The 21353-nt window shown below is 40.9% G+C and overlaps 1 non-coding gene across 1 annotated transcript; it reads left to right on the forward strand.

Moving 5' to 3' along the window:
- Nucleotides 1-16424: 16424 nt before the first annotated feature.
- Nucleotides 16425-16527, forward strand: LOC115032180. The gene has a single exon (XR_003837841.1). It is a non-coding gene; the product is annotated as a U6 spliceosomal RNA (small nuclear RNA).
- The last annotated feature ends 4826 nt before the right edge of the window (nucleotides 16528-21353 follow it).

A 21353-nucleotide genomic window follows, 5' to 3' on the forward strand; every position in this document is an offset into this window, starting at 1 on the left:
TACTTAATACCTCTCTCTCTCTCTCTCTCTCTCTCTCTCTCTCTCTCCTCTCTCTCTTCATTTAGTTGTTTCATCTATAGAACAATGACTAATTCTAACACATTGACTCCCTTAAGACTATCTTTTTGACTCATGATACTTTAAATCTCCTTAAACATCTCATTCTGGACTTTCTGTATTCCTGTATTTCTATATTAACAGTATAGAATTTCCCTGTAGGGCCTTTGGACCTTTCACTGACAATGAGATCTAAGTTAAATATAATCAACCTCCATCTTTGTGACTGTTTCCATTTGGTACCAGTTCAGGTGGACTTGTCACAAAGGAATCATCCTTGGGGAAGGCTTCATGTCATGTCAAGGTTGCCAGGTTAAATCATGTCATGTCAAGGTTGTCAGGTTAAAATATTTACCCAATTGTCTGGGCCAGGCATAATTCAAGACCATTTTATCATGGTCCAAAGTGTTAGAGTAGGCGTCTTCATTGTGCTACACTTCAAGAAATAACCGAGCTCTCCAAACCATATGGTCTCCCCTGTTTCTACTCATTGCCCAGATGTAGCTTGCTTGCAGCCCAGCTGGGTACACTGTTTAAAGAGATTTTGGAGATGAAACTTGAAAACAATAACAACCCCAAAAAAATGACTGTTGGGGCTATATTTTAATGATCATCTGCAAATGGTTACTGTATTGAACATGTCATTAATAAACTGAATTGCCCAACAATCCTTTTAGCTAGCTGTGCTGTGTTTCCTGCATGTACATCTGTTTTTATCACAGCCAGGCATCATTTTTCAAACACATGGGTCCAGATAAGGAGAACTGGAGTACAAAGAGGCTTACATAAGGTATCACAACGTTCTCCTTCTTTTAATGTTCTCCTGTCTCCCTCCAGACTGTGGAAGGACAGACTTAAAGCCAATGCTCAGGTGCCATGTTTCCTACCCAGGAATGTTTCCCCCACCACACCACACATGGTTCTTTGCTTAGATTTGTATGCTGTGCCCACCAAAGGTTTTCTTGTCTCCTGTAGCTTTGTGGTTTTCCATGATTTTTATTATAATCTAACACACACTTTTTAATATTTCATTTAACAAATATTTATACTGCATAGTATATACCCAAGATATTAACCCTTAAAAATATTAACCCACCTAATTCCAATAATACTGTGGTGCAAAATATTATGTCCATTTTACAGATGGGAACACTGAGCAGATATATGCTTAAATAAACACCCCAAATCCAATGGTAGGAAATGGTAGAATTTATGTTGAACTCAGCCATGAGCTATATTCTTTTCTGTTCTGATTTTGTCCATTGAATCCTATTCCAGCAGATTCTATGTTTCATTTTATGCGTAAGGGTCTTTGCTAAGACCCTTAAAGTCCTTTGGCAACACAAAAATTGTTTAATGTTGCTTTGTCTTTGCTCTCATTGTGGTCGGGGAGTACAGTATGCATTGTTTATGTCTCTAGTTTGGCTATGGGCAGTGCTGTTAGCATTAAATTTGGGGTTATTTAATAAAGAGATCATGGTGAGCTTTCTCTAACTTGGACTTTGAGTAAGTCACTGGTATCAGTTGTTAGCTCAAGGTTGTGTCCATGCTTCAGAGTTAGATCACATGCTTGTGGAAGGAAGCACTAGTTAATTGTAGGGGAAAGAGATGTGTCTTCCTTCTGTAAATCTGAAGCCTCAGGAAAATGGAGACCTAGATTAGAGGGGGCGGTGTGAATACTTCTTTCTGAGCTGGAGATGAATTCAATACAGATTTTGAATAAAGAACTTGGGTGTTTGTGGTAGAAGGAAAATCTCCCCAACTATGCGGCATTGTAACAAGGGAGCACACGAAGTCTAGGTGGTGGCTCTGGGTGTTATATTTAAGAAGACAAGTGGTATGGTAGACAGCTTAGTCCTCTCCCCCGAGACTGTGGAAGGCTCAGAAGAGAACCCTGGATATGAGTGTCTCAGGTGAGAGAGGGCTGTGCTCTGTTAAACTCTTCATGGGAGCCAGGTTTCTTACCAGAATTAATGTTGTTGGCATCCTTAATGGAAGGTTTTTAAAATAAATGACTCCATCGAGTAAAAGTTATTTTCATAACATTACAAAGACATTCGATTTTGCGAGAATTTTCGGTTTTATGGGTACAGAGATCTTTGAGAGAAATCTATTGCAGAAGATCAAATGAAGAAGTAAATAAGAGAATAGACTATTTTCTGTTAAGCCAGAGTTTTGCAGTAAATATGAGAAAACACCCCTGTCCCCATGCTTTACATTTTGGAAATACAGTTTTTATTAGCAGGAAAATATTAATGAGAAGTTATTAATATCAATGTGTAATGACTTTTAAGTTATGTTAATGAGTTATTAAATATATACACATACTAAAAAAATAAAAGTTTCAGTTTCTAGCATCACTAAATGCTACTCATGTAAACTGAAAATGCATTGGCATTATTCAATAGTTGCCAAGTTATGAGTGGACAGTTTTAGACTAAGTTTGAAAGTTGATATGCTAAGGATACTGTCTTTGAGTAATTCCATGTAGTTCAGTGCTATCACTGGATTTAAGATGGAAAAAGAATAAGAGATTATTGGGTTCCACTTATGCTTCTCTATGTAGCTCCTTAGCTGTCTAAAACCAAAGAGCCCTAAAGATATGGGAATCAAGACACAAAGGCCTAGGACATAAGCCCTTGATAAGCTGTTGCTGCTCATACTGTCAAGCCTAAGCTAAGTATGTCCCATGGGGGACATACATATATGTGTGATTACCAGGAGGTATGGTTCATCAGGGGCTGACAAAATTATATCTATCTCAGGTACATTTACAAAGACAACTACGATTTCATTTCCACTAGAGACTGATATTCTGAGCTGGAAGGATACAAAAAAAATCATTACATGATGCTACATATTTCATTTATTTCTCATGATATATTGGACATGAGTGAACTAATTTTTTCCTAAAATGTCAACTCCATATTATGAACTATTATTAAGATAATCATAGTTAAATCAACTGATAATTTATCATAAACTGACTACTTTTCTCCTAAGTCATAAGACAGTAGCAGGATTCTGTCCAATACTTTCCCCAAAATTCTGAGCTCCTGTCCGAATTTGAAGACACATGTAAGGTAAATACAGCTGAAGTCTAGAGACCTGAAGGGTGATACCAGCTAAGAATGTTGGAGCTGTATGCAGAGGTTACCTTATTTTAAGACTATTTTGGAACAGTACTTCATCAACGAATTAGAACACAAATTTTAAAAGGAACATAGAAATGTTTATTGCATATTTCTATTTAATAAATTCTCATTGGGAATGGCACCAGGAAACACTGGAAATTAGTAAAAGATGTCATTGGTACCAGCGTAGAAGAAACAGCATTTGGAGTAATAGGAAGAATGGAGTTGAGTCTCAGTACATTTGTGTCTGGATTTGTGAACTCTTAGCTGCAAAACTTTGACTGTGCTCTTAGTAGTCACAGATTTCTCTGCTCCTGGGGTCCCACAGTTGAAGTGAAGACACAGGTGCTAGAAGTTTTGACAATGCTTTATAAGGCATAGAACACTAAACCCACACTGTGTCCCGAGTGCTCTAGGGGTACTACTGTCTCTGTATTGTTAATTCTGTGGTAAACATTCACTCCACGGAAGCCATGGAAGTATCTGTGCTACTTAGCAGGTTTTAGAGATTCGTACACTCCATAATCTTTTAAAAGGTACTGTAGATGACATGAACCCAACTCAGGAAACTTGTAACAGAAATAGAGACGACCTGCCAGATTCCCACTCTTACCTCCCCTACCATCTTCTACAAACACAGACACCGACCTTACTTATTTAGCATACTTCATACATCTGATTTGTTCTCTATGCTTCCAACCCAGCCTCTGCCACATCTCTAGAAAAGCCATTTTAACACTTGTGATAGATGAGGAAACAGGTCGAAGAGACTGAGTCCCTCAACCAGAAACACACAGCTTAGTGGCCAGTGGTCAGTGCCCATCTTTCATACAAGTCCTTGTCTGGAGCCTGAGGGATGCAAAAGAGCTGTGCCTCTTCTGTATAATTCTCTATGTTTTAAATGTACACATTTTAAATGGGGTCATTGCAATAGTGTTCAATTGCCTGAGGACAAAGATGTTGGATAGGATTGAGATTGGATAGCACTTACCTGACAGCTTCACTACATCCTTAGTACTCTGGGTGTGTATTCCTGTAGCCGGCATTTGGCTATACCAAGCTTTGTGTTGTAGAACCAACATTGGAGAAAACAAAACAAAACACCAAGTTTCTAAGTGCAAAATGTTGCATATTTTTTTAATGTATAAAAAGTAAGAGAGAAATAAAATGCCCAAATAAAACTCCAACCTCTTCTTTTCAAAGAAAAAATAATTAATTCATGATGTGGTAAATTGCCTCCATTACCATGACATGTATGGTTTCCTAAACACAATTGGTGAATACTTGAAAGGATGTTTGTTCAAATGCTTAGCCTTATGGCTTTCCAAAACTGTAATGATGACTTGTTAATAAGGAGGCAGAATTTGCCTTTCTGAATGTTGTGGTATCACTCAAGGAAGTTGACTGCGCCTACATGCCTCGGGTGGCTCCTGCTTCCTGCTTTGTCACCTGTCACTCTCCCTCTCCTGGTATCTTGCCCTTGGGCCAGAATTAACCACCTGCAGCTATTTCCACAAACATTTGCTCACGTGTTTCTGCTCCTTTGTTGGTCTGATTTTACTATTGTTCAGTTGATGGTGCCCAGTAGAACCGTCTGTGCTGATAGATGAAATGTTATTTGTCTGCATCAGCATGGTCACCTGAGCAAAGTGTAACTGAGAAACGACAATATGTATCTTGTCTAATTTTTTTTTGTTTGTTTTTTTTGTTTTTTTGAGACAGGGTTTCTCTGTGTAGCCCTGGCTGTCCGAGAACTCACTTTGTAGACCAGGCTGGCCTCAAACTCAGAAATCCGCCTGCCTCTGCCTCCCGAGTGCTGGGATTAAAGGCGTGTGCCACCATGCCCGGCATCTTGTCTAATTTTGAGTGACACAAATAGTGAGTAGCTAAGGTGTTAGACAGGAAGCAAATCTTGGTGTTGTTCTCACCTGGTCTTTGCTTCCCACTTCTGAAATGGTAACGCAGAGCCACCTACTCATTCTTCAAGATGCACGTGTTAAGCATCCTGGGTGTTGCTGGATCTTTTCTGTTTCCACCACATGTACAGATCTTTTTCGACTATCAAGGAACTTCACGTGGCCTTCTCTTTGTTCACTTTGTAGACATGGTTGAATTTCCATAATATCTAAGAAGAAATACTCCAGGAACCAAGAAGCCTGTTGGACAGGATTGGGGGAAATAGTAAATTACTGCCTTAGAAAGTATACCTGGCCATCTCTAGCTCCTCACCTCTTCTCTGTCTCAGACAGGGAGGTGTCAATGAACTGAAAGTCTTCGCTGGTGAATCTTAAACTGAAAGTTTATGGGCAACCAACAGCATGTCATCTGTCTCCTAAGGCCGGCTGTGTTTCTTGTTCTTAACCTGATGAAGATTTTTCTTCTCTCTCTTTCTGTTTCCCTGAGGATGCTTAGAAGAACTGAGTCTTTGTCCCTTTTATGAAACAGACTTATCTGACCAATGTGTGCCAATATAGTGCCAATATAGATCTCTAATTCCTTTGTGAAGACAGTGAGAGTGTTTTAACAATGAAAATATGAAAAGTAAGATATTTTCTCAAAAATACCAACAATGGCAATATGGGATAATTTAAAAAACTCCTGCCTGCTTTATCATATTGGCATCTTACCCATCTCCCGTAATGCAAGAAGGGGAGGACATTTTTATGCCTTGTAAGTTCACCATATGTTCATTAATACGTGAAGCACAAATTCAAACAGCATGCCATTTTACTTAGCATTCAGGAAGATGCTTTTGTACTAAAATAATAGATTTGGATTACTGACACTCAATTAAAATCATGTATATTTAGTTTATGATTAGCAAGTCTTAAGTTGCCTTTTTTCCTGAAAAAATATTATATGCAGACATTTGAAAGTCTCTTCAAATGGTTTTATTTAGTTTCAAAGGGTTTTCCCTTAAAAATGTTAACATTCAAATTAGTCACAGCACAAGTGGTTGGAAAAGATACAGCAGGAATCTTGTACAGGGAACGAACAGTTTCTCGTTCACCAAGTCGAGCAAGATGAACTTGAAGACAGCTGCGAGTTGACTATGGATGTCCAGGTGGAGTTTCTGGGACGTAAAACTGACATTGGCATTGGCACTTTGAGTCATTCAGGGTGCACTAGAGCAAAACTGGCTCCACAGCATGTCCTTGTGACTCAGCCCAGTGGCAGCCTTTAGTCAACCACGGGAGTCAGATTCTTCAGCTGGAAATGCTAATGATGGAAAACCCAGCTACTCATGGTGCCGAGAGGACAATTAATTAATTTTTTTATTACTATTTTCTCTCAAACGCTCCAAAGTCTGACCTACTCCTTTAAATTAATAACTTTTAGCTGTATGTCACTAATTGTGTACTGGATAAAAGACCAGTCCATTCATTCTGAGAATTTACTGTTGACTAGGGGGTTCTTTTAGGTCTTAAATTAGCCTGACAGCTAAGACCAACCATTTGTTTTCATGGAGCTTATTACTTGGTGGGGAACCTAGACAATAGTTTTTTTTTTTAAAGTTACTTTTAGTACCCTTAATATCAATCTGTGCTACTGACAACAATAATTAGGGGGTAAAGTTAGAGCAGGGTGGTGCTTAAGAAGAACAGACTGGCAGCAGAGACACAGGAAGTTAATAGAATGGAAACGGTACAGCAAGGAAGTCCTTGAAGTCATCAGCAGGAGGAGGACTTTGCATAGGTGGCTGGCATCAGGCCCTTCACTGTAAGTGAAGTGGGAAAATTCTCTGAAGAGTTGTAGAGCAGACTAATCTGACTGGTTTGTAACATTTCTCTCTGGCCACGGTGAGGGAAAGGGTGGAAGCAGAAAGAGAAGTTGGAAGGCTGATTTACTAACCTGGAGGCTGATGGTTTAGATAAGGGTTCTGTGGGGAGAGGTGAAAAGCAGCTGTGCTTTGTGTTTAGCATAGAGATAGAACCTTACGGACTTGTTGAAGGATTAGATACAAGGTGGCTTGGAAAGTTGAAGTCAAGGACCTTTTAACTCTGGCACTGGCCCAGGCAACTAAAAAGGTAGTGATAGACAGTAAGGCTACTTACTAAGATAAATGAGCATTAGTGACCATAACTAACAGTGACTCCCTCCCTGGATCCCAGTCTTCTAGTTTCTGCTTTAACATGCCACCTCAGCAGCCTTGAACATGCTCAGTGGAGGCTTCATTTTATTTTGTATATGCACCTCTTTTCCCTGGTGGCTTGTTTGCATGGAGTGCATGACTTGTGTTAAGGGAGAAGTGGAACAAACCGATTTCAATGACAACACTCTTGGAAAGCTCTCAATAAGCCAATGAGGGAGGAGTTCTCCAAAGCTCCATTCCAAAACTGATATAATATACCAGGTCGATGAGTTGTGTTTTGAAAATAACAAACAGTCAAGAATATACTAACTGATCTGTGTGCACCAAGGAGATAAGATATTGAAATTAAAAAATAAGATATACCAGGAAATAAGCAATAACCACTTATGACACAATATCACAGTGTTTAAAATGTTCCGTTTTAGAAAAAGGAAGCATCCTCCAGTCTACTGAGCATGGAACATCTGTCCACCTTTAGAGACAAATTAGAGGTATAATAGCATAATGAAATGGGTTAAAGTTGAACTCAGCCGTGCCTCTAGGCTCACAGCGAAAGCACAGATAATCTTCCTTAATTTCACCAGCTGCTGTAAGTCCTACAAATCACAAGGTCTTCACCTTTATTTAGCTGGGTCCCTTGTAAAGCTGTGCTTGAAAAGAAGACGCATTTCATTGATAAAGAGGGAAGGAATATGAGTGAAAAAATTAGAAATATTTAAAAATGAAAAAAATTAAAAAGAAGAGAAAATGGAGAAGTTATTTTGTCCTCTTTACTCACTCAAAAGATTATGAAGAGCTAAGGAAATGTATTAGTCTATAAACATCTCCAAATTATGGAAGATAAACAGTTTGAGTCTTTGGATTAGATGGTAGCAGATCACAGTGCGGTGACTGAAAATACAATTAAAGAGAAACTGTGTTACTAGTGTCTTCTTACACACTCCAGGGCGGGGCGGGATCGCTTATCTACCTAGCAATTGAATGCAATGCCTTGCTTTGTTCCAGAGATTTTTTTTTTAATAAAACTAGAATTTTGTTTTTCTTTTTGTCTTTGTTTTATTTTGTTTTCCTTGTTTGAGACTTCAGAAGTTGCTAATCTCTTGATTCAAAAACAAATAAATCTCCAGTGTTCCCATGTGGACTCTTGTCTCCCTTGGAAGCTCTTGTTCTTCCTTGTTAGGGCTGTCCCTCTAGCCCACCAGAAAACATGCATCCCCTTCCCTTGGTCTGGCACAGACACTGCAAGCATGTCCTTTGTCTTCATAATTGGGACTCACCTGCATCAAGGATTTTTATTTGGTGGAAGCAGCAAAGGTAGCACCCTGTGATGATGTCCATAAAACCACGCTCCTTGAATCCTGTGAACGTCCGTGACTAAATAAAACCTAGCTATACGCAACTGAGCCGGTGCTCTGCAGGTGACACTAGAGTCATTCACACGAGGTTAGTTAGTATCTTGACTATTGGTCTTTAAAAGCAGAATTAAGAATATAAAGAACTATAAAGTGAAGCCTTTGTCATAGGAAGACAGGCATGAGTTTAGGTGACTGATAGCAGAAGTGGTACCAGGAGGATGGGCTCTACTGAACAGGATTCTGCTGTAAGGTCAAACTATGTAAGTCCAATCATCAGTCTGACCGTCTGTTTGCAATTATTTTTCTAGAGGAAGTAATATTTGAAATAGTTTAACATGACTAGAAATCCTGTGTTCTGGAAAGAATTGTGTCAGAAATGAGTGAGCTTCGCACAAGAAGGAAGAAGGATACTTAAACATGGTGATGTGAAAAACCCTCTGATGTAGATTCAGAAAGTCCTTTATAGATGGACTGAAGACCAAACCTCATGGCTAAGAGGATAGCAAAAAAGTAACAGTAGAAGTGGTGTTTTGGAGGGATTTGTTCTGCATCAACTGAACCCTAACTTAAAGGAGACATTGTACATCCACTACCCAGGTTTGCTTTGCTAAATTTCTATGCCTGTTTTCAAGGAGTAAGCTCAAAATGAGAAGCTCATATGTCCTCTCTTTCTGAATCAAGATGACTCTCACCTTTAGGAATGCGGATCTGAAATCCAGAGAACATCCTCAGCCTAAGCTGGGTTATATCAGGGCAACTGGTTGGCGATATCTGAGTTGAGTTGTGTGCATGTGGAAATGTGGACACAAAAGGAAAATTGGGATTGAGGATAGGAGAGAGAGGGACAGAGAGAGCATACAGGAATAGAGATGGGAAATAGAAGGCCTGGGCCAGAAGAGGAAGATTCCTAGAGGTAGTAAAAAGCAACAGGTCAACTGAAGTGGCAGATGTCACCTACCATCTCGGTTTCATTAAAAGGAGCTACGTGACATTGAGTCCAGATCTGCCTATGAGGAGGGCCATATGTGGAGGCATCACATAGAATCTGTCAAAAATTTAGAACATGCCTACAACTTTTCTCCTTGCTCCACTGGAGGTAAGGCTGTGTTTTATCTGCTGATACCAGAGTGTGCTTGGAATGGCCTTAACTAAGACGCATCATGGCATAGACCTTCTGAAGCTTAGTTATTAAATGTTTCTTTTTTGCCCCTCCTGCTTATATTCTTTCTCCTCCTCATGATGCTTTCTTCTCCATCTTCTTTTCCCTCTTCATTTTGAGACAGCATCTCACTATGTACACCAGGCTGGCCTTGAAGTCAAAGCAATTTTTGATGTTAGTGTCCTAAATGATGAGATTTTTTTGGTGTGTGCTACCACTCCTGAATCTTCCTCTTGGTTCTTACTTCAGTGCTTCCTCTCAGAAAGACAGGTTCCATAAGGGAGTCTTAACGGGTCTGGGACCAGCATACTTGAGACACCATGTGTCTGTCCTGGGATCAGTGTTCCAAAAGAACTCGGAGTCAACACTCAATATCAACAACCGCTGCAGGAATGAGCCAACCTGGATGCCTTTTCTTCACATAATGGCATCTCTAGTCAATATCTTTCTGTAACCACATAAATAACTGAGCAAGAGCTTTTAGTGTCCAGATTCTGACCTAGAAAACCATGAATAAGAGAGAGGATCTGCTATTGATCATGCAACCAACAGTACCTGGCACAGTTGGCTTAAGCCAGAGATAACATCTTCTTGCTATCAGCAAAGATGTGTAGTGGGCAAGTGCCTTATCATTCTTTGTGCTGAAGGCCACTCAGTTGGGGTGCTATAAGACTGGCTAAGAAGGCCAAGACTAAATTTGGAGTTAAATGTATGAAGTAGCTGTTACCTCCTGCTTCTATGCCATCAGTTAACTGAGGGCCCACCTGTCTTCCTACAAGCTTATAGGAGGAATTGCTTTTTGGGTGTGGGGAGGAGGATAAGAAAACTCACGAGAGTACACATGGACCAGTAAAATGTCATCACCACTACTGGGAACATTCAGGCAAATGCCTCAGGATAGCACTGGGAACTGTCAGTACAGGGAGGCCTGGGAACGGAAGAGAAGGATCATGGGCTGTGCTGCCTTGACCATGTGCCAGCCACCTTGGTCTTCAGAGGAAGTGGGAATTCCAAAGCCCCTCAAGCTGAAACACATGACTTCTCCAAGACAATTGCTTCATTGGTGCCCAGCTGTATCAGATCGCCGCCGCTGAGGATGCTATTTCATGAACTGCTTTTGGATTCATGGAATCAATTATCCCGCCTTTAAAGTACCATCTGAGAGCACACTACTAAATGGACTGCTATCTAGATTTAGTGCAACCGAAACAATGTATGTTCAAAAGGAGTCCTGCTGGGTGTGATGGCACAGGCCTGTAATCCTGGCACGTGGGAAGTGAAGACAGAACAACACGAGTTCAAGCCTACCCTTAGGTACAAGGAGTTTGAAGCCAGTTTGATAAGGTCCAAAATGAAAAAAGAAACAAAACAAAAATAATCCCAAAGGGATGCTATCTGTTCATTTTTCTAATTCTAGGTTCCCATAGGCAAAAGGCACCAGGAACCAGGCTGTATGTCAAAGTAGGAAGCTTCCTGCCCATGACCGTGACACACAAATGGCCCTCCCAAGGCCAGCTGGTGACCACAGTGAAACTGTTAACCATGTATTGTAGCCAGTTACATGAAGCTTGAAAGCTAGATCTGTGTACAGAGTTTACCATGTATTGTAGCCAGTTACATGAAGCTTGAAAGCTAGATCTGTATACAGCGTATATGCATTTTAAAATATTGACAACAAGTTTAGGAATTTAGTTTGTGTGTATATGTGTGAATTGCTTTGTAGTGGTCACCCTGTGGAGCCTTGGGATGGAACAGAGGTAGGTCATCAGGCTTGGTGGCAAGTACTTTGCCTGCTGAGCCATCTTGTTGGCCTTGAATTCAAGTTTTTATAAAACACCCTTTGTTCCGTTTGTATGATTTTGTAGTCCAAAATCCAGGCAGTGGAAGTTAGTTTGCAGCAACCCTGAATCCTGCCTGGATTAACACTCGTGGACTCTTTAAATTGTATTCTGTTGAGTGAGCTTTCCAGAAAGCAATGAAGACGATATTATTGTGGCTTCTTACAGAAATACCACTAGCTTGGCTTTCATTTGATGTCCTTGGTTCCTATTCAAGATCAATACTCATTTTGCAGGACAATATTTCCTATGTAGAAATATGCATGGGGGAATTTCAACTAGAAGTTTGTAGGCAGAAGTCATCTGTCTTTCCAGACAAGCTCGTGTGTTCCCTTTCACCAGATAATTAGGAGTATAGCATGCTTCCTCATTTGGCTTAACTTCTAAGAGGCATGGGGTTGGATACAGCATTCAAATAAAAATATCCCCTATTTCTGGTACTGTGAACTTTCACTTTCTCTAGCGCCAAAGTTCTCTTAAGTTTCTTCTGCTATACATTTCCCTGCTCCGCATGTATTATGTGTCAAATCTGTTGGGGACATGTTTGACTTGAGCATACATTATATGAAACATTTAGCAAGTAGCAGATAGTTTGTATGGCATCGATTTCTGAGTCCAATACGCTTTTGATTTTAGGTATTGTCTGGGGGGGGGTAGTATCTCTGTCTCCCCATCAAGTGCAGCTGAACACTACTACTTCACGAAAAAGCCCCCATTTGCCATCAATTCAGTTTTCCAAGTGGGACTTTCCTGATGGGGTTTTCTTGAGTCTTTACTCATCCTTCTCTTTCCTGACGGCCCCACCCCCTTCCTCTAATAATTTAGAGTTCTCTTTCCAGAAATATCAACCAGGCGGTACAAGTTTTTCAGTGCTTCCTATTCTAGTGACGTAAAAAACACCCACAAACATTTTCTGCTAATCCTGAGAGAAACAAAGAGCAGCGTGTCAGCAATGCTTGCTGAGGCTAGATCACGCAAGACAGATCCACACATGCCTACCGGGAATATGACTGCTGTTGCCTGCATCGTCCTGAGCCACAACAAGTGAGCTTTTGCTTTTCATAGGATGGGTACAAGGTCAGAGAAATGTAATTATTTAAAAATATCAAAGATACTTGTTTTGGTTTGGGGAGCTAGAATTTATATCTCAAAGCAGCCCCGGTTTTCTCAGAATTTGTCATTACCAAAGAAGCAAGATTCTTTCGGTTTTCTCTCCTCTCCATTTTATGTTTATGCATATTAGGTCCTAGTGACCTGTATTTACACAGTATTTCTTTTGGAATACTGTATCTTTGACAGAAACAGGAAGGGCAAGACACATTTGTATCTCATCATTGTCCATTTAGCTGTGAGGGAGACAGAGAGTGAGTGGCACAGTTTGTCACAGTCTTCTGGTCTAGCCTTTAAGCCTTAAGCATAGGAAAGAGCTCTGGACTTGCAATGAACCCTCCACCCCTACCCTCATCTGGTAGATGTTTGTGAAGGATCCTAGTTTTTTGATTCTGTGTCCTGAGACCTATCTGAAAGACATGAGACAGTAAGATGGACAGAACCCAGCTTCCCTCTTTGAGTCCATAAACATGGTTGGACACACAGGCACATCCTACTTTATGTGCACCTATACTTCCTAAAGCTGATGAACTCATAGGACATCCATTCTAGGCACGTGGCCTAGAATTCAATACAAAAGAAGAAAGAAAACATCCAAGTTGTGGAAAGAATAGTCCTGGTTCCCTGAACCAATCCAGGATTATAGACAACTCATGGTGTTGGATGGACCGTCACTGAAAAGCTATGGCCGGGTGTGGTAAATGCAGTGAGGTATTAGTGGATATGGTATTAGTGGATTTTTCTTTGAACCTCTCATGCCGAGGTTTATTTTTTATTCTGTCTTAGACCTGGAGTTCTCCAAACCTATGTGCTGAAAGCTTGGCGCCCAGATGGTGGTGCTGTTTCAAGGTGGTGGAGACTCCAGGATGCTAGAACTGGGAAGGAGGCACTAGCGGTGGGCCTTTTTGTTTTTGTTGTTAAAAATCTTACAAATTGTTTTTTCTTTACATTTAATATTTGATGTTTTTTATTATTTAACAATAACAGTTTTTATTCTTTTATACATGTATATAGGCAATACAGATAGTATTCATTTTGATCACAGTCTCTCTTACTACCCTATTTCTTCTGAGCCCCTTCTTTTCTCTGACTTGTCTCTGAAGGTTATATTTCATCCCCTCTCTCTTACCACGGAATGAGCAGGCTTCTCTGCCCAAGGTCTCCATTGTCATACCATGTGTCTCCTGTTAGGAACAAAGCAATGGACCCAGCTTGCCTTGCACTAAATGAAGCCTCTGCAACCACACATTGAAGCAAAATCTTCCTTTAAGTTGATTTCAGTCATGCATTCTGTCACGTTGTCACAAAACTGACTAATGCTTTTTTTTTTTTTCACAATTTAAATTGGGTAGCTGTTGATTGAGGCTTTTGTTTGAATGTGAGCAAAGTAATTTGTTTTCTTAACTATACTAGGTTAGGACTAATTTCTTTGTTATTGTTGTTGTTTTGTTTTGTTTTGTTTTCTGAGACAGGAGCTCACTATGTAGCTCTGGCTATCCTGGAACTCACTATGTAGACCAGGCTAACCTCAAATTCAGATATCCACTTTTGTCTATCTCCCAAGCACTGAGATCAAAAGTGTGCTGACTAATTTCTGATATGGCTTAGTCAGAGATTTTAATATGACTTATTCCATATCACTTTGGAAATTGTCTTTGAGTGATGGGCCGAGGATGTCATCCTTCAAGCTTTGCAATCTTAGAAGGTGGAAAACTCCTCTCTTCCGAAATGAAGGATAGGTAATGAAGCAAGACCTGCTCATCTTGAGTCATCTAATCCTTTAATACAATAGGGGTCTACATCCTGACAACATGCCCATCTCTAAGTAGGATACTGGGACCACTCCCAAGGACTAGAGGGGTCCATTGTCAGAAAAAGAAGATTTTGTTCCTAGAAACTCCCAAGTCATTACTGCCCAGATCATCACAGTTTGTGAGCACTATGCTTACTGTCTGAAGACCTGTTCCCACTCTGCTTCCATTTTGCTGTTACTTTTTGTAAGCCAATCCTCCATGACCCAGACGTCTTAGCCTTTCAATTAAGAACACGATTATGCACTGTGAGATTCATTGAGGCCGAGGTGTGGAGGATATAGAAACAACAAATCTGTAGGGTTTACTATTATCATCTCTACCGCAGACACCTGGCCATTGCCAGGCCATCTGTTTACAGAACTTAATTTGCAAGGTTCTAAAAGGGAAGGTGATTGCTCAATGTTCAAGCTCAAGAGCAGCTGTCAGCCCTTCCAGGTGTTCAGGAAGTACATCTGCTTCCCACCTGCTTCATGCGAGCAGGGCAAAGAAGGCAGTGTTCCCTTCAGCTTCTTAATCATGATCAGCAACCTCTCTCTGAGGCAGCTCTGAAGTGTCCAGCTCCTATTCATGGACGCCTGGCAATGTAGACTTTCAAACGCTGAAGCATTTGAAACATTCATCCTTTTTATCCTTAAAACCGGATCACACTTCCAAGGCTCCAGCCACACCTGCTGTTGATCCTGTGTTCACGTGGTGATGACTCTCGCCTGGAGTTCCTGGCATTTCCTTTGACACATCAAAGTGAAACTCCTAGAAGACAAAAACAATGTATCTGTTGTTAGATGAAGAGCACCTCCATTTTCAAGGTAAAAAAAAAAACCCTCTAACACAAGGCTGAGGTTTTTTGAAGTCCTAATACCTAGTTGTCTAAATGTGAGGGTTAAGGACTGCTGAATGGATACTGGTGACAGTTCAAGCTGTCACTCCAGCAAAGCCACCCCTTTCAAAAAGGACAATGTGATAGAATTCTGCAAAGAAGTTGAAAGACCAATTGAATCCACAAAGACTCCCCACCACCACCTGAGTAATAAGTTGTGCACAAATTCAACTGATCACGAGGTTCCCTGAATTTCAGGTTTTCTACTGATGTGCCCCCTTCTCTTCTTCTCCCTCAAAGTCTTAGCTCTGGCAGTTATGTCTCCCAACTGTATAACCTCCCCTAACTACTTTCAATGTTTCCTTTCTCTAATCTGTCCTTTCTCTGCAATCCTTCCACATAAAAACATATGTCTGTGGCCTTATGATCTGGCATATCTTTAAGATCATCCACTAAGCCAATCTGTCTTAGCTTTCTTAGCTGTTACTTAGTTCAAAGAATTACTCAAGGATTGGGTGCCTTGAAAAAATACATATATATGGCTTTGAATAGAGACTGCTGCATAGGAGCCTGTGATTATGTGTTGGCTGCATACGTGTGAGCTTTTCCCCATGAGAGCCAGTGTAAAACCCCTATCATCTTCTGATAAGAATCAACTCCTTTGTGTGGCCCCTGTGCTCTCAGACCCCAAGTCCTTGCTTTGATTATCCTCTCCTCGTCCTGCTCTGTCATCTGTGTTTTGTCCACAGGTAGCATGAGACGTTATCTGTACAATGAGATGACTCTTTTCACAGTTCTCTCTAGATCCTCTCTGAATGAACATTCACTGGCCTCTTTCCCATTCTTTGAGGCTAAGTGCCAGTGAAATGTCTTCTGAACACTCAAAATAAGATGTCTGTCTTGTATTGTCAGAGAAGTATGGTTGGGGATATAGCTCAGTAGTGGAGCATTGGCCAAGACCCTAGGTTCAGTTCCCACTAACACTCACATGCAAGAAAACAAAGCCATCATGGTGTTCTTAAAAATGTAAATTACTGTGCTCTCTCCAGCAGCATGTGTACTAAAGAAAAAGACTGGAATGATACAGAGAAAATTAGTATAGCCCTTGCACAAGGATGACATTCAAATTCATAAAATATTCCCTAAAATATGTGAATTACTATTGTTTATTAGATTTATAGAATGTACCTGGGATTTAATTACTTCATTTAACCTTCACAACAAAAATAAAGTTTCCATTGGGTGAAAAAGATGAGCCCACAGAGATGAGGTTATCTCTTCTCTAAGGAAGTGGCTATGTTAGGATTCTATAGTACATAGTTAGCTGACATATGCCCTGCTCCTTCTCGGTTCTTGCCTTAGTAACCACTATATGGATGTCTCTTCTATGACTATTTAATATACTTGCTTTGTTTTTCAATTCTTCTTAAATACCAACTATGTGTGATTTTTGATTTTTGATTTTTGATTTTTGAGATAGGGTTTCTTTGTGTAGCCCTAGCTGTCCTGGAGAACTCCATCTGTAGACCAGGCTGGCCTGGAATTCACAGGTATCTGACTTCAGAGTGCTGGGATTAAAGACGTGTGCCACCCCCCCCCCCCCGCCTATGTATGACTCTTGAAATTCATTTTGGGGAAAATTGATTCATTGTGAAAGCTAGTCAGTCTTGAAAAGAATGAAATAGAATTTTTTTTACAAATGTGGTCAGATGCATTTTTAAAGAACTACATATTTCCACGTATGGCTTTTGTGAAAGGGACAAGATGCCCTTCTTCAAGCTTCCTGAAGGATGCAGATGATAATGATTGGCCTCTCAGGGCTGCTTGGCATTCTCAGTGGGCTGGACGAAGTGGGTTCTACTGCAGATGACTTGCATTCATGTTCCTGTATCTACAACTCCCCACCCCAAGACTCTGAGATCTTACAGGCTGTTCTAAGCCTTGCCTGGCCTTCCGAGAGCTTTTCCTCAAGCCAGCAACCTCAGGGCTTTTTTTTCCTTCACAAAAGGAAGTCTGCTTTCTCCAGTTCAGAAGCATTCCCTCACATTCTATGAGAGAATCAATGTGTGTTACTGTCCCAGGCAGCCACTTTCTTGAGTAAGCGTTCTCAGGCCTGTCCAGGAAGCTTGGCAGGAATATTTGGCAGCTCCCTGGGCTCACTAGAAATACCAGAAGCCCACAGTGTGCCCAGTGCTAGTTGAAGTTTCACCTTACTCTCCAAACCTTTAGAGCATTTAGAGAATCGAGCAACTTCGGAAATTCTTAGTACAGAGATGGCCTAAGGAAGACACTAATTTGAAAACCAGCGATGAAAGAAGCAAAGGAGTCCACAGGTGGCCCTACTAAACCACACCCTACACCTTCAAAGAAGGGCCCTCTTAAAATATCCCATGTTTCACTTGCCCTTCGACTCCTGCCCACACAGTATGGCTTCCCACCCTCACCTCCTTAGGCGCCTGTGGAAATCTCCCTTTGCCTTTGGGAGTGTTTGGTTGCCACTGAGCCCTCACAGCCGTGGGTGTGTCGATCTGGTATTCTCTACACCTCAGGGGTGTGGCAAGATGGGCACCCGTGCCAAGTGGCTTCACCCACTTAAGGTGTGGTGCTGGCTTTTACTCTTACCACATCTTGGAGTGTTTTAGTCTTTCACTACAAGCCATCCAGAAAGAAAACAAATTGGCTATAGAGTTTACACCTTGTTTTTTTTTAAATTTTATTACGTTTTAAAAATTATAATACAATTACATCATTTTATTTCTTCCTTCACTTTCTCCCATGTATTCTTTCTGTTCTGTCTCCAGTTTATGGCCTCTTACACACACACACACACATCATATATATATATGATGTGTGTGTTTGTGTAATGTGTAGTGAATATAATATATTTATGTTACACATATGCATGCATATATACAGAATTAGATATATATATATTATGCATGTATAGTATATACATATTATATACGTATACATTTATTATATATTATATTTAATGTATATATTTATGTTACATATATGTATATACACATATATATTATATGTGTATAGTATATAAATGTTATATATAATATATAATTTGTGTATATATATTATACAAATATACATCTATTTATATTATATGTGAGTGTGTATATGTGTGTATATATATATATATATATAAACACAGCCTGTTCAGGCTATACATTATAACCTGTATGTATATGATCGTAGGGCTGACCATTTGATATTGATTAACAGACTGGGGGCTCTTCCCTGGGAAAGAGCATTGCTTTTGCTCTCAGCATTTTTCATTTTCCCAGAGTTCCTTTTCTAGAGTCTCCTTTCCCGCTCCACGTCAGCACATCCATTGGGATCACTGCCTGTGTCTTCTTTAGGTGGCCGTGATGGTAAGACTTCACAGGTGTACCTTCTCAGGCCTTTCTAGGAGACAGAATCTCACAGCAAGCTTTCTGTCCCTCTGGTTCAGATCTCGCTGCTGCCCTCTGCTGCAATGGTTCCCTAAGCCTTGAGTGCAGGACCTGTATATCAGTTGGTACTGGGTACCACATGATCTCTATTCTCTGCATTTTGATCTGCTGTGATCTTCTGTAACAGGCTGTTGTCTGTAACTACAGACAAGAAGTTTCTTTTATGAGGAAGTAAGAGCTACATGTATCTATAGTTATAAGGATATTTAGAGTATAGATGGGGATTCTGCAGTTTGGTAAAGTGGTACCTGTAGAGTGTCCGCCAAGATTCATGACACTTCATTAACCCCAGGTCATTGGCTAGGTTTCTAGCATAAGACCTGGTTTCCCTCTTGTTGAGTAGGCTATAAGTCCAGTCAGAGAGTTGCTGGTTACCATCAAGGTATCATGCCATGTTGGTCATTGTTGTGGGTCATAGATGTCACAGCTGGCTGATTGGACTATTGGTTGCTTCCATGGCACCTTTTGGTACCCTGAAAACTAGTCCTTGGGGGAAAGGTTTTTGGGTCTGATCCTGCTTAGGGGCTTCTGGATCCTGAGTTTGAAGTGCATGGTGTCTTCAACAATAGGGATTTGCCTTCCACTTCTGGGAGGTAACAAAGGAAACAACAATAGCCTATATTGGCTTGGAACTTGCTTGGACATCCCTAAGCAACAACTCAGAAGCAGGCTTCTTATGCCTGGTGTTGAGGTTTTGTTTCAGCTATGGCTGATGGAAGGAGGAATTGTCAGCCCAGATGGGAAAATTTTATTTGAACTTTATATGTTTATGTTTATGTGTGTGGGTATGCATATGTATATGTATACACAGACTTATTGTATTATATGTAGTTTTAGGTAGAAAGATAATAGTGTGTTTCCTTATGACGTTTTCAGACACCCTGACTCCTGTTTTACTGACTTTTCTTCTGCATTTATCTCCCTCCTTCCTCTCTAATTAAAACCTCCCATTTTCCCCACTTTCCCCTTTAGAACCACTGGTACCCTGCTATTCCCCTGTCCACCCCCTCCCACCCCCTCATTTACATTTCCAGCTTCTGTAGCTAGTTTCCCAGGTTATATGCTCAGATCAGAAGACTTGGAGCTGGAAAGCACAGATGTAAGGAAGCAAGCAGAAGTTATCTTTCTGGGTCTGGGTTACTTCACTTTTTAAAATTCACTTTATATCCTGATCACTGACCCCCTCACACACACACATACACACACACACACAACCCCTCCACCTTCCCCTTTGCCTCTGAGATGATGCCTCCCCTACTATGTCCCCCTACCCTGCCATATCAAGTCTTTGAAGGGTTAGGTGCATCTTCTCGAACTGTGGCCAGATAAGACAGCAGAGTTAGGGGAATGGATTCCACAAACAGAAAACAGCATTAGGGATAGCCCCCTCTCCAGTTGTTCAGAACCCATATGACAAAGCTGCACATATTCTCTGTATGTGGGGGTGAGGCTAAGTCCAGCTTGTGTATGCTTTTTGGTTGGTGGCCCCCAAGGGTCCAGTTAGTTGACTCTGTTGGTCTTCCTGTGAAATTCTTATCCTCTTCAGGGTTCTCAATCCTTCCCCCAACTCTTCCATAGGAGTACCCAAGTTCCAGCCAATGTTTGGCTGTGGGTCTCTGAATGTGTCTGAGTCAGCTGCTGGATGGAGCCTCTCAGAGGACCTGTAGTAAGGGAGGCTCCCAAGAATCGATGGGGGTGACCTTAGCTAAGACTCACAGCAATGGAGATATGGAACCTAAAGAGGCTGCCTCCTGTAGCCAGGCAGGAACCCCACTGGAAGGATAGGAATATACCACTACCACCTCCACCACCCCATACACACACAAAACTTTGATCCAAACTGTATCCTGCCAACAAGAAATTCAGGGACAGAAGATGGAGCAGAGACTGAGGGAATAGCCAACCAATAACCAGCACAACTTGAGACCTATCTCATGGGCGAGTACCAATCCCTGACACTAGTAACAATACTCTGTTATGCTTGCAGACAGGAGTCTACCGTGGACTACTTTGCTTACTATGATCTTTCCTGGTTCCATGCATCTGCCTGCCAATTCCATGATTTCATTTTTCTTTACAGCTGAACATGTGTCTCATTTTCATTGTCCACCCAGCAGAGGTAGGATATTTAAGTTTGTTTCCATTTCCTAGCTATTAGAAATACACTGGTAATGATGACGGTTTAGCAAGTTCTGTGGTGGAGGATATTTATTGATTTCAACATATGCCAAGGAGTGGTATAGCTGAATCATGTGATGGACTTATTTTTAGCCTTTTGAAAGTTTTCCACACCAGGTGTCAGTGAATAGCCTTGCATGCCTATCTGGAAGTCCACGCCTGGCATCTGTGGGAGATCCATAGCTCCCAGGGTAAAGCGAAATAAAGGTTAACACCAGGCACTTTTTTGGCCTACCTTTAACCATGTGCTTGAATAGAACAAAACTACCATGAGCATCTCTCAAGGGTTCTGTATCACATCCTGAAATACAGACTAGGAGTTCAAAGGAAA

The sequence above is a fragment of the Mus caroli genome, chromosome 10, assembly GCF_900094665.2.
Source record: "Mus caroli chromosome 10, CAROLI_EIJ_v1.1, whole genome shotgun sequence".
NCBI classification, from domain to species: domain Eukaryota; kingdom Metazoa; phylum Chordata; class Mammalia; order Rodentia; family Muridae; genus Mus; species Mus caroli.